This window comes from Tauraco erythrolophus, chromosome Z (assembly GCF_009769465.1).
Source record: "Tauraco erythrolophus isolate bTauEry1 chromosome Z, bTauEry1.pri, whole genome shotgun sequence".
NCBI lineage: Eukaryota > Metazoa > Chordata > Aves > Musophagiformes > Musophagidae > Tauraco > Tauraco erythrolophus.
This window is the reverse complement of record NC_141496.1, coordinates 63,737,409-63,756,048: the sequence shown is the minus strand read 5'-3', so window position 1 is coordinate 63,756,048 and position 18,640 is coordinate 63,737,409. Positions and strand designations below refer to the sequence as shown.

At 43.1% G+C, this 18,640-nt stretch overlaps 1 pseudogene; it reads left to right on the top strand.

The window, feature by feature from the left end:
- Positions 1 to 18,015: 18,015 nt before the first annotated feature.
- LOC147526430 (transmembrane protein 128 pseudogene) lies at positions 18,016 to 18,540 on the top strand (annotated as a pseudogene).
- The last annotated feature ends 100 nt before the right edge of the window (positions 18,541 to 18,640 follow it).

Sequence of the window (18,640 nt, the reverse complement as noted above, 5' to 3'; positions counted from 1 at the left end):
TGCCATGTTTTCTTCCCAAAGTTTATTCTTCTGGGCTCTGACTTTCAGGGTTTTTGTACTTGCTATCATATTAATTCCCTACTAATAATCTTACCATCAGAGTAATTTGCTTACTGCTTCTTCTCTGAGTTACACTCAGTGTGTGGTAATTGGCTACCAGCTTTACTTGGTCCATGACTAGAAGATACTGCTCTTTTTAAGAGCAATGTGGAGCCTGCTAGCCACTGTGTTAGGATGTTGTCTTGAAGGAATCTTTCCTGATCTTGTCTAGCAGCATTTGTGCAAACACACTTTCAAAAAGAACAAGACAAAATAAGGTCAAAGAAAGATTTTAGATTATTTTAGTATTTATTTAAATAGCATAGTTCGAAGAAAATCGGAGTTAAATATGTGGGAGCATTCCTTTTACATATAATCTTTACCTCTGAGCTCAGTCAATGCTCTTTTTAGCAGGGAATAATTTCAGAAAAACAATTCAGAGGACTGCAACATAGTTTGTATTTCTTTTTATTTTTCTTTTTTCTTTAAAAAAAATCAACTGCTGCTTCAGAGGATGTCAGTTCTTAAATTTTCAGTGGTTAACATAGTTGCAATACTGTCTAATAAGCCATACGAAGGAATACAAAAGAGATTTCTGAAAGAGTATTTTGAAAATTCTTTACACCAAATCAAGAAAAGAAAGTCTAAGTAAGTGAAATTTAAATAAATGCCTGTAAGATCATTTTATTAAGTTTATTGAACAACATGTAGTTAAAATTTTCATTCCTATAGACCATTAACTTCCCGCAAAGAGCTTCTGCTTTAACTAATGCATTACCTACTACATGTCTCTATTATGCGGTTCTTTAGGACTTGAAAATAAAGGGCACGATCTTGCTGAGAGCAAAATTAGGCTATCTGTAAGGTACAAAATAGAGAGATTCCCGATGCTGTTTGCTCCCATTAACCCTTTTCTCCTCTACCATTTTTTTGAGAGTTTAGACAAGGGATTATAAAACCTGGAATTAATACTAACTAGACCAGACATCCTATGTTCAATAAAATAGTAGCATACTTATACTTTTCTTACCAATTAGAAAAGCTAGGAGATTTTATTATTTTATTGAATATACCATGCCTACTATTCCCGATTACTATGTTGGAATGAGTGTATGACTGCCTCTGGATGGACATTGAGCTCTTTAAATCCTCAGGCCACCACTATAAATCTCTTGTTATCTAACCATGCTAAGCTCTAAATGGCTTGAGAACACTGATAATCATCCCGCAAGATCTTTGGACTGTAAGATTCCTATACCTATGTCGACAGATTGTTTTTCATTTGCTCAATTCTGGCATCCCAAGAGGCATGGTCCTTTATTTTGATCTGAACTCTGTAGCTCAGAACTTCTCTTGCTCCAGTAAAGACAATGTAAGATTTTAGATTGTCTATACAAAGAGCCTAAAAGTACATACAATTTAGAGGATCCAGTCCCAGCAGACATACAATGAAAGTCAACTAGCTAGAGGGAGCTAAGAATTCTGTACAGAAACTCCCCAAAACCTGTCTGCCCGCTGGTCTAAATAATTTTTCTTTCCGTTAACATAGAAAGATAACAAAACAGAACAACTGTTTTAACACAAAACATATATTAATATGATATTTATTTTTTCCTCAAATCGTAGCATGGCTCTTCATAGCAATTCTATACAAAAAATGAACAAATTGGCAGCATGGCTGCTTGGTAACATACTGACCCAATATCAGCGTTCCTCTTGTAGTCCATTTGCTGCCAATAGGACAACTGGCTCTGCTAGTTAACTCAGAAATGGAACAGCGCAGCAAGCCTCCAGAAAAGTCCTATACCTGGGGTGACATAAATTTCACTCTCCAGTTGAATGTGCCTCCGAAGCATTTTGTATGGAGTCATGCCATTGTGGCTCCATCTCTGTGGGAAGAATGTCCTAAAACTGAACCAAAGAACTGCAGTTCTGGCTCTCTGCAGCTAGTACTGCAGGTAGCATACGTAGTAGAAAAAAGGAGGAACACCTCTATTAAAATTTGGGAAAGAGTGACTAAGACCTTGTGGAAATTTCTTTTTATACTTTAGTCTTGTGTGACAATCATCCAAGAATTCATGAAAAATATAAAAGAATTATTAGAAAGACAGACTAATCCCAACAGAACTGGTAGAAGTTTTTCAAGACAGTAAAATAGCAATAAATACTATTTTTAAAGGTACTTGATAAATTTTATTTCAATGAACCTTCTCTGAACCATCATATACATGTTTTGAAACAATGAAAAAATATAAATTATAAGGGCTAACCAATTCCTTTTTCTGTGGAGTGAGACCATATCTTTATAGTCACAGTTTTTTTAGCTATCCAAACAGTGGACAACAAACAACTACCAGCTATAGTTATTGACTCAAAAACCTTTGACAAAAACCTCCGGCAAGATCATATTCTGGAAACCAGCTGCTCACAGGATCAGAGGTGTGTGAATGTCTCAGATAAGAAACTGGCTAAGAGATTGCAAACAAAACAATGGTTCCTGGATTGTTTTCAGCACCGCAAAAGTGCTTTTGTGGGACAGCAGAAGTGATGTTGTCTAATGTATTCATCAATCAATGAATAAAAGCATATGAATGGTGAGAAGACAGATTTTGCAGATAATACATAATTATGGTGGTTATGCAAAATCAAAGAAAGCTGAGAAGCCACTCAGAGAGACCCAGTGGAGTTAGATGAGTAGATAAGGCATGATGGTAAAAGAAGGCATGCTGAAAGGAGTAATCTGAAATAACATGAAAACGTGTTAAAATGCTAATGGAAAAAGTATAAAATAGTTTAAGATATAGTGCTGCTATTGTTTAGAAAAAGTATTCTTATAAAATCAAAATGGAAAAATATTCCTACTACTGTTCCACTGCCTTGGGTTTTAAAATAATTTAATCAAGAAGGAGAAGATGTGTAGTTGTTTATGAAAGATTCAGTGGAAATATCCCCTCTGTATCTATAGCAGGATATATAAAGAATTCCTCATCTAAAATGCTGTACTCAGTTCTGATAGTCTTTTTTTTAAAGTGGTAATATGACAGGAATCTTAAATGTCAGGACTAAGATTTGTTGGCTTAGACTAAAAAAAAAAGTATAGAAAGTAGGAACTGTGATTGTATACTGTGTGCTTTAAATTATCCTTTTTCATAATAAAGGATAAAGAGAGATACAAACAGATCTAAAGGAACTACTTTTAAATTAAACAGTTTTAGAAGGTACAGAACACAGTTAATTCTGTGAAACTCATTGTTGGAAAGATCTTCACCTTGACACAGCATTCATCTTTGCATCAGAACAAACATACAGAGCACATTATGCCAATCACTACCACTTAAAAGTTGGAAAAAAAACAGCCAATGCATGAATCATTTGCTAATTGTCAAAATGTTTCCGCTACTGAAACAGCTGATTTCAGTTTGCTGTTAGAGACTTGACACTGGGCAACACGTAATAGTAGAGTAGGATAGCAATTTCTGTGTTCAGAAAAGACTTGCCAGATCAACACTAACCCATCTCCATCCCTAGTTGAAGTGATTAGGAGAGAATTGGTTGCTTGACAACCATGTTAGCCCTAGGTCATTTTCGCAATATTTATGAGCTGGTGTTTTATTTGTATTACCTTCATTAGCTATGCCTTTCAAAAGGGAGGAAGGAAGATACGGGGAGCTGACTCCTGCTCATCACCGCAGATGAAGGAGTCAAGACTGGCTGAAAAAAAACGTATGTGGGGCTGGGGGGTGAAAAATGGAGATTGCAGCAGGTACAGAAATGAAGCAGAGGAACTTTGTGCGTGCAGGGTAAAAGAATGGCTGTAAGCACAGACCAGGCTGAGATCCAGTCATCTCCTCCACATCTTATCTCCTCCTGGACCAGCTTCAGACTATCTTATCCAGCTGTTATTAATGGCATTTGGACTTGTGACACGGCATGTGGTGTGAGTGCAGTCATATGTTTTTCTACAAACAGCCTGGAGCTTTTCAGTGGTGTGTCTTTCCAGGCCTGGGTTGGAAAGAAGAGCGATCTTTATCTGGTAATGTAACCAAACCCAAGCAGGAAGTGAAAAGGGGTGGGAAATTTGGAAAGAAGATGAAATACAGAAGGACAGAGAGAAGAAAATCAAATACAAAGAATGCAGAAATAATACTCTGGTCGTTTCAATTTTGGTAACCACCTCACTTGTCTTTTAAGAAATACATAGTTAAACTAATGATGTATTGGAATATGGTCTGATAAACCATTAAATTGTCATACCACTGGGTCATAAACACGGTGTAATTCTTAACAAATCTTAATCTAAAACTGAGCTTTTATAGAATTTTTTAGTAACATTAATATTCCTGTGGCTGGTCCTCATACTGAAAAAATAATAGTTTTAGGTGACTTTTCTTGCTTTGTAAATGTTCGCTTATGTTTTTGCTTTTATGACTTTTTTTTTTTTTGCTGCAGTGCACCGTATGGGATTCCAATGCCTGTATTTGTGAAGCTTTCCTTTTTTACAGCAGTCAGCTATTGGTTAAAAATAGCTACATTATATTGTCCTTAAATATTCATTAAATTGAGTTGCGGAAGCCTGTGAGAGGCATCCAATTAAGCAGTTCACTTTCTACACATAGGGCTACAAATGAGCAGTCTTCTTTCTTTTCAATAATGCATCACAGGCTGCTGTTAGTATCTGTAAAATAATTGATAAGGCAAAAGTTATTTGTAAAATACATACTAGAAATAGAAAAGTAGATTAGAGAGGACGATTTTGCCTTGGGACTTTCCTCTGACTGTACAGTGTACTTTGACATAATTTTTACATAGCCTGGGGAAACCTGAAATGTCATCTCTAATAATTCAATATTTTCTACTTCTGACATGTATTATATATTACTAAATCTTAAAAATCAGAGACAGAAAACACATCATAGGCTTTACTCACCCTGAAGCCATCAGAGGACAGTAAATATGGCTGGGTCATGGGAAAGGCTCAAGGTCTTTTTTAATCTACCCGGTTTATCTTGTTTTGTTGCTAGCGTATTGATACACCCATAGACTTGTATAAAGAACGTGCCTGGGCTGCAGTCAGAGGCATGGCCGCCATCGGTGCAGGCAGAGCTGAGCTCATTTCAGCAGCAGTGGCAGTGGAGGTGCATGGGCTCAGGCTTCAGCACAGGGCAGAACATCTTCCTGAGTTCCCTGGACCAGCCCGTGCTGCTGACCCCTCACTGGCACACCGACCCAAGACACTAAAGCTAGCTAGGTTTGCTGTACGTATCACCAAACCGCTTCCCCATCTGCAGGGCACGCCTGCCTCAAATCGTACGCGGTTCTGACACAGGGGTGAGCAATAAGGAACTGCAGGGACCCAGAGGTCTTTCCTCTGAGCAGCTGAGCTGCTCCCAGTGTGCCACAATGTTAAGCTAAGGGGAGAGGTGTCAGCCTGCTGCCAGTCTCCCGTTTCCCCAGCCCTGGACATGTCCAGGAACTAAGTCAGGCTTCTGTATAAGTCGCTGTATCCCAAGTTACCTATTACATGCCTCTTCTGTAGTAGCTTTCAGTTTCCATTTTGCCTGGTATGTATCTCACCTTCTGCCCACTTGCTGATTATTTCTCACCTGTCTTCATTTATTGATGATAGTTTAAATTCACCGCTTTATTTAATTGCTGATTCCAGTGTACTGCTTCAAAATGTACCTTCTGGTTATTATCAAAGCCCTGTGTACAAGCTGGGCCTAAACTCCACAGGATACTGGTTCAGCAGGCTAGAAACTGTTTGGCCATTTCATTTACATTTAAAATGTAGGCTTTAATTGAATCAAATATGAACCAAAGCGATACAAGCTGCACAGTGCGCTGTTTTTTTTTTTTAACCTGGGATGAAATTACAATTAGTTTTATTGTCCCTACAGTGTAATATTTAATGAGACGCAACATCTCATATTGGCTATGCATTGATGTCAGCAGAGGAAGCCTACGGATGTGGCAGCTAGCAGAGGCCTCCTAAGCTACCGGAAGCCTTTCAAGGCGAGAGAAATAACCTGGGAACGGCCCCAGTGCTGGGAAGGAGGGTGGGCTTTGCGATGCAGCTGAGGACTGGCTGCCACTGCGAAGCGTTCTCGCTCTCCTTCCTCCTCGACCTTCCGCCTCCAGTCCTGCCCTCCCGCCACCTCCCCCGTGGCGGCGTCAGCACCCGCTCAGCCCCGCAGCGAGGCACACGGGGGAGCTCAAGGAGCGCTTAACCAGCCCTGTGAAAACGCGAAGAGTCCTCTGACAGCGCTCCTCCGGGCTCCACGGAAGGCACGAGGGACGCTGGCAGAGCACGCAGCTGGGAGCTGCCGTGGGTGGGCTCTGGGTTCTGAGGTCTGCTAACAGGCATCCAGCAAAGTGAAAGCATGGTGTTATTACTTTAGTTAGGTCGTTAGGTTTCAGAGTCAACATGACAAAGCAAAAAGAGCTATTTGCAGGACTACCAGTAGTGGTGTTTCTGACTGGCTGAAGGCTCAAGAACTCAGTGCTTTGAACCATGTTACCAGTATTATCTAAATACTGATGCAGTTTTAATTGACCATTAAGAACAGCCCACTATAAGATGATCTCACAGTAGGGAGAGACAAATTACTAGCTTGTATATGACCACTACCATATCCAGAAAAAGGGGTGAAATTCTGATATATGGGAGAGGTGGAAAATTCCTACTGGAGAAACAGGATTTCATATATGATATAAATGAGTATGCATCGAGAAACTCAGCAACAAGCTAATTCTTTGTTGATTTTTCAGCTCACCCTTGCAGCAGTTTACAAGCAAAACATTTTGTGAAGACTTGGATTGTTTAGAGCAATATCATTACGAAAGCTGTATCTCAATTAAAATCTTATTTAAACTATAATACATTTCATATTATAAGTGCAAAGCAATGCAATTAATTCAACAATAGATTAAAAGTGAAGCTGAATTTCATTCTCTCTCTTTTCTTTTTTTGTTTTCTATATTTTTCAGCGTGTAACTTGGAAATCACAGACAAGTTCATTCAGAAGTCCAATCTGTCAGAACCTCCAGAAAATAAGAACTAGTCAGAAAAATGCTTGCCAAATGCATGATATGTACTGAAAGAAGAAATCAACTTCTCTGCTATCTTCTGCCATACATAAATGATAGACATTAATTATTTATTTTCCCCTGTGGTTTTTCACATCCATCAACACTTTCTACAGAAGTAGAAACAAAAGTTTAAAGTTCTAATAATTAAAATACTGAGATCATAAAAGCAGTGACATAAATGAAATGAAATCAAATCAGACAGTGATCCTGCATACTGGTATGTACACAGACAGTGACGTTGTTCCTTAAAAAAAAAAAAATTACGGTTTTTATTCTGTGAGGCTTGCTAGTACTGTGCCCAGATATCAGAGGAAATCTTCCTGCCAGGCATAATTAGAATTGCCAGCTTTTGAATTTTATCTTAGTATTTACAGGGATCATCTAAAGCTCAGCCAAATCAATGGAAAAGCTCCTGGGATATGTCTCCGCTGCGCAAAGCACAACAATATTAAGTGATGCCTGACTTGGTGCTAAGTGAGCTGCATTGTGCAGAGCCATGCAAAGGACAGTAACTAGGGGCTAGATAGGAGCATAGCGACAGAGCTGGTTCCAGAGGTGGCTTGCAGTCGGCCGGTGTAGCACCTCCCTGCAGCAATACAACGCACGGCGCAGGCAAAATACTCCTATATTATGAAGCCATGCATAGTTTGGCCTCAAACTGAAACAAATTCAGGCCAGGTGTCTTAGGGCTTATGTGTTTCGCACCGTACTATTTACCCAGTAACCTGCACTAATGTAACGTCAGCAGCAAGCAGAAAATATTTTCAAATGCGACCTACTGCTTTGTTGCTAAACTGTCAGGTAATGCATAATTTCTCCCCTTGAGCTCGATGGAGACAGAGCACTTCTTGCAACCACCAAAGAGGACAAGGATGAAGAGGAAGTGAGACTGATGGCAGCAGGGCCAGGAGTTTACCCCAGGTCTTGAAGGTGTTTTTTACCTCAAGAGCTCTAAGGCTGCAGTTGTGTACATCAGCTTCGTGTCAATCCATGTCAGTCCCGCTGTGTCCTCTGCCACTGTCCACCACCATCTGAGAGCTCACCAAGGGAGCTGATCTCTGTGATAGGTAATCACTTTTTTTTTCCCCACTCTTCTTTGGTAGAGTTAGTTTCCAAACAGATGAGCTCCTGAGCTGATTCACGATACAATCAATCACATGTACTCAGTGCTATGGTGGGGCTGTACTCTGGGCTATGCTGTTTAAAAGCATGATACCATATCAAGGTGACTGGCTTAAAGTGCTGTGAAACCACTGTTTGAGTGGGGTATTCCTAAAAGCAGAAGCTTTTCCAATCTTATTGATAGTGATCATGGAGTATGATAGAGACTATTGAAAAACATAAATGTAATTTAATAGTATTTATCTTATACAACATAGTAATGGGATGTCAAATCAGTAAATGGCTTACGTATAATCAAAAGGATGATTTTGTGTCTGAAGTCCCAATCCTAACAATTCCATAATACTTTAAAACATAATAGGAAAATATACAGAATTTAATGAGATTATAGATGTATAAATCTAAATTTGAGCTGGAGAATTTTTAGCAATATTATGAGGAGCAGTTTAGCTGTAACACTGCTTTGATGAATTTTATGTTTTATTTTATTCTCTCCATTAAAATCTTTGCAACTATTTTGAAAGGAGAAGACAGTAAACACCATTTTCTGCAACGCAAAATGATTCCTTATGAGTTTCCTAAGCCAAAAATAGATAATGCATAGAAACAGAGTGGTCATTCAAATTGGAAAAATATTATGAAAGCGATACATTTGGCATTTAGAAAGCCCCAAAGAGAAGGTTGTGATGCTAATATAATTTGTTCTACATTCCAAACGGAAAACGCAGGAATTATAAAACACACTTAAGGCCCTATTTGCAAATTATGGGCTTTCATTTTGAGGGTTATCCTTTGTGCTGCGGTTCTTAAACTTGGCACGAAAAGAACATTGGGTAAAAGAGCCAAAAGTCAAAAGACTCTTACATTTGGAGCCCTAGAATGGGCTTCTTAGTGAGATTTGGCTGCTTTTGGGCTTGAGTTTAGCAATCCATTTTTGTCCACATTAAGCCTGGATTCATTTCAGCACCAGAAGAATGCTTTACAACACAGTCAGTAAAGAAGCAGCCTCCTTTAGTGAACTGAAATGTACAGATCAAAATAACAGCCTCAGCTTAGTGCATTTACTACAAAGTTAATTCTGCCATCTCCAGCCCGAAGTGGCTCACACCTTCTCAACAGTATAGACAAAATTGAATTTTGTTGCCGTATGAATAAGAAAAAACAAATAAGCTCCGGACAACCGTGCTTATTGTTACTGTAGAGAGGTTTGGAAATCAGATATGGTGCAGCTGTGAAACTGTCCTCCTCCAGCAATTACCCTACCTCCACACTGTCAGATCTCTTTCCTAGGATCACCATCAAGAAAAGCTTCCCCAGAGTTTTGTGCAGACAAATTAGATGATAAATATCTTCTGCCTCTTTCTGGGGTGATTTTGCCCAGATTAGTGTGCCACCGCAGACGACTGCCTAGTTTTCCTAAGCCTGCAGCTGATCCTATCTTTTGTGCCCAAAACTGCTGCCTCCTCATTAACTACACCAATTTTGAGACAGGGAAGGCTCATTTTAATTCCTTACTGGTGGAATTACTGGTGCATGAAAGGAGCTGACGGTGTCAGCCCACAGCATCACTTCTAGACAGGTGGTAACAGTAAAAAGAAAAGCATATCCTGGCTCTTCTCTTTTTCACAGGAATTGCTGAATATATGCAAAGTGTTAACAGATCTAATTATTACGTATTTTCCTCATTTAATGACCAAAGTGTGCCAGCATTTTGGCTATTAAACACTCCATGCAGTTATAAAACATTCCATAATCATAGAATCATAGAATCATTAGGGCTGGAAGGGACCTTCAAAGGTCATCTAGTCCAACCCCCCTGCAAGGAACAGGGATATCTCCAACTAGATCAGGTTGCTCAGGGCCTCATCCAACCGGGCCTTGAACGTCTCCAGGGATGGAGCATCCACCACCTCTCTGGGCAACCTGTTCCAGTGTTCTACAACTCTCATGGTAAAAAATTTTTTCCTAATATCCAACCTGAATCTACCTCCCTCTATTTTAAAACCATTACCCCTTGTCCTATCACAACTGGCCCTCCTGAACAGCCTCTCCCCAGTCTTTCTTGTAGGCCCCCTTGAGGTACTGGAAGACCGCTATAAGGTCACCCCGGAGCCTCCTCTTCTCCAGGCTGAACAGCCCCAACTCTTTCAGCCTGTCCTCATAGGAAAGGTGCTCCAGCCCTCTTATCATCTTCGTGGCCCTCCTCTGGACCCTCTCCAACTGGTCCATGTCCTTCTTATGTTGGGGACTCCAGAACTGGACGCAATACTCCAAGTGAGGTCTCACGAGGGCAGAGTAGAGGGGGAGAATCACCTCCCTTGACCTGCTGGCCACGCTCCTCTTGATGCAGCCCAGGATGCGGTTGGCCTTCTGGGCCGCAAGAGCACATTGCCGGCTCATATTGAGCTTCTCCGTCCACCAGTACTCCCAAGTCCTTCTCCTCAGGGCTGCTCACGATCCATTCTCCGCCCAGTCTGTATTTGTGCCTGGGATTGCCATGACCCAGATGTAGGACCTTGCACTTGGCCTGGTTAAACTTCATAAGGTTGGTACGGGCCCACCTCTCCAGCCTGTCGAGGTCCCTCTGGATGGCATCCCTCCCTTCCAGCGTGTCGACGGCACCACACAGCTTGGTGTCATCGGCGAACTTGCTGAGGGTGCACTCCATGCCACTGTCCACGTCACCGACAAAGATGTTGAAGAGGGCCGGGCCCAACACGGACCCCTGAGGGACGCCACTCGTGACCGGTCTCCACATGGACATCAAGCCGTTGACCACTACTCTCTGAGTACGGCCATTGAGCCAATTCCTTATCCACCGAGTGGTCCATCCATCAAACCCATGCCTCTCTAGTTTAGAGAGAAGAATGTCGTGCGGGACAGTGTCAAAAGCTTTGCACAAGTCCAGGTAGATGACATCCGTTGGTCGACCCTTGTCCACCGATGTTGTCACCCCATCATAAAAGGCCACCAAGTTGGTCAGGCACGATCTGCCTTTGGTGAAGCCATGTTGGCTGTCACCCACCACCTCCTTGCTCTCCATGTGCCTTAGCATGGTTCCCAGGAGAATCTGCTCCATGACCTTGCCAGGCACAGAGGTGAGGCTGACTGGCCTGTAGTTGCCCGGGTCCTCCTTGTTCCCCTTTTTAAAAATGGGGGTTATGTTCCCTCTCTTCCAGTCATCGGGGACCTCACCAGACCGCCACGACTTCTCAAATACAATGGCCAGTGGCTTGGCAACTTCATCCGCCAGTTCCTTCAGGACCCGCGGATGGATCTCATCAGGTCCCATGGACTTGTGCACCTTCAAGTTCCTCAGATGTTCCCGAACCTGCTCTTCAAGTACAGTGGGCGGTGGTTCATCCTCACAGTCCCTGCTAGTTCTTTCCACAGCTTGGGTGGTAAGACAAGAGGCTTTATCAGTGAAGACTGAGGCAAAAAATTCATTGAGTACCTCAGCCTTCTCTATGTCGCGGGTGACCAGAGCACCAGTATCCTTCCGGAGGGGGCCTACATTCTCCTTGGACTTCCTTTTGTCCCCTACATACCTATAGAAGCATTTCTTATTGCTTTTTATATCCCTTGCCAAATTCAATTCCTTCAGGGCTTTAGCCTTCCTCACCTGGTCCCTGGTCACTCGCACAGCTTCTCTGTATTCCTCCCAGGCTATCTGTCTCCGCTTCCACCCTCTGTAGGCTAACCTCTTCATTTTCAGTTGGTCCAGGAGCTCCTTGCTCATCCACGCAGGCCTCCTGGCCTTTTTGCCCGACTTGTTCTTCGTCGGGATGCACCTCTGCTGAGCTTGGAGGAGGTGCTCCTTGAATGTGGACCAACTTTCCTGGGCCCCTCGTCCCTCCAGGGCCGCCTCCCACGGCACTTTGCCCATCAGGTCCTTGAAGAGGCCGAAGTCTGCCTTCTTAAAGTCTAGGGTACAGAGCTTGCTGAGTGGTTTCCTTTCTGCCCCATGGATCTTGAACTCCACCGTGTCGTGGTCACTGCAGCCAAGGCTGTCCTTAAGTTTCACCTCACCCACCAGTCCCTCCCTGTTGGTGAGCACAAGGTCAAGCATGGCACCCCTCCTTGTCGGCTCCTCTATCACCTGCAGGAGGAAGTTGTCATCCACGCATTCCAGGAACCTCCTGGACTGCCTGTGCCCTGCTGTATTGTCTCTCCAACAGATGTCAGGGTGGTTGAAGTCCCCCATGAGGACCAGGGCTTGTGACCGCGAGGCTGCTCCTATCTGGCTATAAAGCGCCTCATCTGCTCTGTCCTCCTGGCCAGGTGGCCTGTAACAGACCCCTACCGTAACATCCCCTATCCGTCTCCGTCCTCTAATCTTGACCCATAAGCTCTCTGTCAGCTCATCCTCCGACCCCAGGCGAAGCTCCACGCATTCCAGCCGGTTGCTGACATAGAGAGCGACACCCCCTCCTCGTCTCCCCTTCCTGTCCTTTCTAAAAAGCTTATACCCCTCCATGTTGACACTCCAGTCATAGGAGTCGTCCCACCACGTCTCCGTGATGCCAATAAGGTCGTAGCCCTGCTCATGTGCACGCATCTCCAGCTCATCCTGTTTATTTCCCATGCTGCGTGCGTTGGTGTACATACACTTCAGCTGGGCCTCCGACAAAGCCGACTCGCTGGCTGGAGCGACAGGGGTTCTCTTGGACAGCAGTGTAAGTTCGTTTGAACATACCTGCGATCCTTCCCCAGCCTCTGGACCCTCAGTGCTGGCACTGGTGCCATGCTGACAGCGGTATGAATCTGACTTCTTGGCTGGAGCGGCTGGAATTCCCTTCTTCTGTTCTACGGGTACTTCCAGCATATCTTTATCATTCTTGATATTCCCCCCCTCCCCCTTCAAATCTAGTTTAAAGCCCTGCCAATGAGCCCTGCTAGCTTTTGAGCTAAGACCCTGGTTCCCCTCTGAGAAAGGCATGTTCCATCCGGTACCATCAGACCTGGTTCAGGGAAAGCCTCCCCATGATCAAAGAAACCAAATTTCCGTCGGTGGCACCAGCCTCTGAGCCATCTGTTAATCAAATCTGATTTTCTGTTCCTCTCTATGTTCTTTCCTGCCACTAAAGGGATTGAAGAAAACACTACCTGGGCTCCTGACCCTTCGACCAATCGCCCCAATGCCCTAAAGTCCCTTTTGATGGCCTTTGGACTTCTCTCTGTTAGCTCATCACTACCAACTTGCATTACCAGTAATGGATAATAATCAGAGGGCCGTACCAGAGCAGGGAGTTTCCTAGTGACGTCCCTGACGCAGGCCCCAGGGAGGCAGCAGACTTCCCTGTGGGTTGGGTCTGGTCGACATATTGGTCCCTCTGTTCCCTTCAGAAGGGAATCACCTATGACAATTACCCTCCTTTTTCTTTTAACAGGGGCAGTCAGAAGTCGTGAGGCAGACTGACTCCCCTTAGGCAACCCTCTGCGTGGGCCCTCGTCTATGTTTTCTTCTTTTGATGAGGTTTTAGTACCGATGGCAGTCTGATCCGGCTTTGGAGACACCTCCAAGCAGGGACAGCCATCACCCTCCCTGTCATCTAGTTCCCCTTGCAGAGCACTGTACCTGTTGCATAAGGACACCTGGGGGGGCAAGGGAATTGCTATTCTATTGCGCTTGCCACGCCGAGCAGGGACCTTGTGCCATTGCTCCTTGTCCCCTAATTCCTCGCATTCCCTGATCCCCTTTACCCTCTCCACTTCTTTCTGCTCTGCCACAACCAGATTATGGCAGCTGTCAATTTCCCTCTCGCTTTCCCTAATTATTCTTAACCTGCTCACCTCCTCCCTGAGCTCCAGCACTTCATCCTGGAGCTGCGCCACCCGGCTTAGCAGGTCATCAACCTGCTCGCACCTCACGCAGCCATCCTCAGGGTTGCTCCCAGCTACCAAGGATAAGCTGTGACATTCCTCACAGCCTGTGACCTGAACACCCACATCCCTTCGAGTGGGTGCTGAAAGCACATAAGTGGATGTCTATTGAGAAAAAAAGTCATTTGATCTGCAAAAATGCGAATGACAAAACCCCCAAAGTAGTGCATTTTCAGATTTTCCAGCAATTTATTGTTACGTTGGTTGTCATAGTAGTGTCCTTGCACTACCTTGGTTGGAGTTACAGATTTGTTACGGAAGTGGTAAATAAGTGTTTTTGTTAGTACATGTTTAAAATGGGTAATAAGACTGTAATTATAGGTATGAACGACTGTTCTAACTTAAGTGCTAACTCTAGAGATTTAACACTGATGTCTCATTAATTCCTACTCGAGTTTTGCATCAGCAAGCTCATTTAATGTTGTCTCTAAAATATGGACTTTTCTTTCAAACAAAGCTGTTTTTTGCTTGTAAGAAAATGTTCCATCAGCTAAATGAACCAAAAATATTTTAAACTTTTATTTAGCCTTTCACCCTTTTTCTTCAAACAGACAAAATTAGGTCTTAGCACTTTAGGTTCTGGGGAACACGTGAATCTTCCAGTAGCCTGGAATGAAGCAATTATGCTGTCTCAGTGCATATGTGATATTCAAGAATGTGCCATTTTCTTAAATTATATTTCTGTTAATTACTCTGAGCCTTTCTAACTAAGCTGTGAAAGCTAACTTGATTGCTCTCATCTATGAAATTTGGAATAAAGCCAAGATGAAAATGGCTTCTATTTCCTACTTGAAGTACAAAACTTTAGAAAAATATACTGACTTTAGAAAAATATCAATGAAGTAGCTACATTTTCTATTTGAACTTTCTCTTTTTGATTTTAATTTGTCAAATTGTGAAGTCATTTCCATTTAAGCACCTTTTATCTTACACTTTTTTATGCACCATTTTATAACCTGTCTTGGAAATAACAGCAAATGTTATTAAAACAGAATTTAATGATCTCAAACTGAAAAGCTTTAAGAAACTTCTCATTTATACATTTTCTTAACTATTCCTTTTAACAAAACCAGAGAATGTTGATGGATCTTTTAAAATAAAAATGTTAACTATTTTTTGGCTTGGTTCTCCAATAAATAAATGATTATGTAATGATTACGTGTGATTGTCTGTCCCCTCAAAAAACATCTGGTTGCAATAACCTACTGTGAATCAAACCTGGTGTTTCATAACATGAAGCTGCTGAAGTTTTGTGAAAATCAGTAGCTGACTGGAGAAGAGGAACCAGTGCTTTACAGTGTGCACTCAGGGAGAGGCAATTATAATTCAGAGCCCTATCCATTTTAAGAAGCAGGAATCAGTTGCTCAGTCAAGATGTGCATAGTAGGTACTCGGCACTTCATCAGCTCCAAACCAAAACTGGCACCTGCTGACTGTCAGTCAGTCAAGGAAGAAGAGACATGAGAAGAAGCAGGGAAATACTGTGAGGAAGAATAAAAGGCAAGGGCAATAGGATGGTGCTGAGTGTACTAAAAGTGTAGAAGAAGTGACTAAGTAGGTACAGATATAAATTCACAAAAAGGGAGGCTTCCAGTTATCCTGTTCATGAAGGAACTCTCCAATACTCTGAACCATGATTCGTAAAATCAGATAAGAGGAAGAGCTATGCACCTGTGCACTAAAACATCTTTACTTGCACGTAGAGCTTTAGGTAGAATAAGATTTATGAAAGTGAAGCTTTATTAAGTAATTTAAAACAAGCTTCATATATGCTTCAGGTTTTTGATGGCTGAAGTGCAGACTAAAAGAAGTGTGATTTAGTCCTGTAGAAACAGGAATGATGGACGAACATGTATGCAATATCTATGATGTACTGTACTTCCAACCCTAACCATTCTATGATTCTATAAGCACATGGAGAGGACAAAAAAAACCCAAACCAAATTTGGGAGAGAAAAAATTGTGGAGAGTGACTGTTTTGAATTAACTTATAGAATCATAGAATGATTAGGATTGGAAGGGACCTTAAAGATCATCTAGTTCCAACCCCCCTGCCATGAGCAGGGAAATCCTCCACTACACCAGGTTGCTCAAAGCCTCATCCAACCTGGCCTTGAACACTTCCAGGGATGGAGCATCTATAACTTCCCTGGGCAACCTGTTCCACTGCCTCACCACCCTCTGAGTGAAAAAATTTCTTTCTTATATCTAATGTAAATCTGCCCTCTTTCAGTTTAAAGCCATTGCCCCTTGTCCTATCGCTACACGCCCTTGTAAAAAGTCCTTCCCCAGCTTTCCTGTAGGCCCCCTTTAAGTACTGGAAGGCTGCAAAAGATTACCCCGGAGCCTTCTCTTCTCCAGGCTGAACAGCCCCAACTCTCTCAGACTGTCTTCATAGCAGAGGTGCTCCAGCCCTCTGATCATCTTCGTGGCCCTCCTCTGGACTCGCTCCAGCAGCTCCATGTCCTTCTTGTGTTGGGGACTCCAGAGCTGAATGTAGTATTCCAGGTGGGGTCTCATGAGAGCAGAGTAGAGGGGCAGAATCCCCTCCCTTGACCTGCTGGCCACGCTTCTTTCGATGCAGCCCAGGATATGATTGGCATTCTGGGCTGCAATTGCACATTGGTTTAGGGACCCTGACAGTGCAGGGTGAATGGTTGGACTCGATGATCTTGAAGGTCTCTTCCAACCAGACAATTCTATGATTCTATGATTGCCAGCTCATGTTGAGCTTCTCATCTACCTGCAGTCCCAAGTCCTTCTCCTCAGGGCTGCTCTCAATCCATTCTCCGCCCAGCCTGTACTTGTGCTTGGGATTGCCCCGCCACATGTGCAGGACCTTGCACTTGACCTTGTTTAACTTCATGAGGTTCTCACAGGCCCACCTCTCCAGCCTGTCAACGTCCCTCTGGATGGCATCCCTTCCCTCCAGCATGTCCACAACACCACACAACTTGGTGTCATCTGCAAACTTGCTGAGGGTGCACTCAAAAACTTCATTTAAACTTCATTTGTTTTTTTTTATGTTGTGTTTTTTTGAAGGTCCATGTCTCCCTGTAGTGCATCATCTTACTCTAGAAGTTCATTTACCAACTCCCAGTCAAGATCAGATTCTTCCCACTCTCACTCCGACTCTCAATCATTTAGTCATTCCAGTTCTTGTTCCTACCCACGATGGCCACCGTATCCTAAAAGAGGCAAAGGGAAGAGTCATAGCCATCGTTCTAGATCAAGGTCACGTGTGTCTCACCGTTCAAGGTCACCCCCACACAGAAGATGCCATTCCCAGTCAAGTTCTCCAGTATTGAGAGGCCAATCTGCCGCTGCACAGACTAAACCTCAAGGGGAGAGAGAAAGGGAGCACTTTAACATATACAAGAGTTCCATCATATCATATTAAAGCTTCCTGTGGCAGACCTGTTGACTTCAGAGATCCATCTGAAAAGGCAAGATACAGAGAATGGGAAAAGCACTATAGAGAACAGTATGAAGATTTCCACAAGGGCTGTGCTGTCAGCCCTCAACCTCCACGTCCAAAGAGAGCGAACTGTTCTCCAGACAGTTTTGGTCCACCTGGGAGCAGACAAGAGAATCTGCCATATGCTCAGGGATGTAGGGAGAAATATCCTGGTGGGCAGAGCTGCAGAAATCGTAACAGAGGTGGAAATCACCATGAAAAAGTGAAGGAGGTGGAAAGTCCACTGGGAGATGGCAAACGAAATAGACATTAAAAACATCGGAAGAGAAGAAACAGGGATGAGAATGAAGGATTTCCCAATGCCAAGTTGTTAGAAGGTCCTAGAAATCCAAGAGAGCCAGTTACAGCAGAAGACATGGACATGGCTGTTCCTCCTGAGAAAGACAATATCATATGCGGCCCAGATGGAGGCCGGCGTCAGGGCCGGGGATGCACTCCCCAGGCTCAGGCGCCCTTTGCGGCAAGGGACGGAGCCCTGCAACCCACTGCCGCTGCAGCCGCTGTTCAGGGGCAGCGGGACGGCCGAAGAGTCTACAGCTGTAGAGAAGAAGAGGAAGCCTCTTAACAGACTGAATATTCATTCTGCATTCTGGATTTTGGCACCGATTGCTGTGACATACTACTTTGATTTTTTTCAGACCGTTAAAGAAACTATTCAAGCAAATAGCTGGTGGTTTGCCTCTGGCAGTTGTTTATTGCCTGCATGTTTATCTGTTGCCTTTTACTGCATACTGTATCTTGAGTGGTGTTGTGGAATTGAGGACTACGATGCACAGTATCCAGCACTGATACCTATCACAACAACTACCTTTATTGCAGCAGTGATTTGTTTCAATATTGCCTTGTGGCCTGTCTTGTTGTTTATGACACTTTTGTTGCTCTTCATTCAGTTTATGGATGTTGTGATGCTCATATCACTCCTGGGATAAGTCCTTCAGCTTCATCTGAAGGACTCAAGTAACTGTTATCCTGCAAAGTGGATATCACTTTTGTTACACTCCAATACTTTTAATTGTTTTTAATACTGCT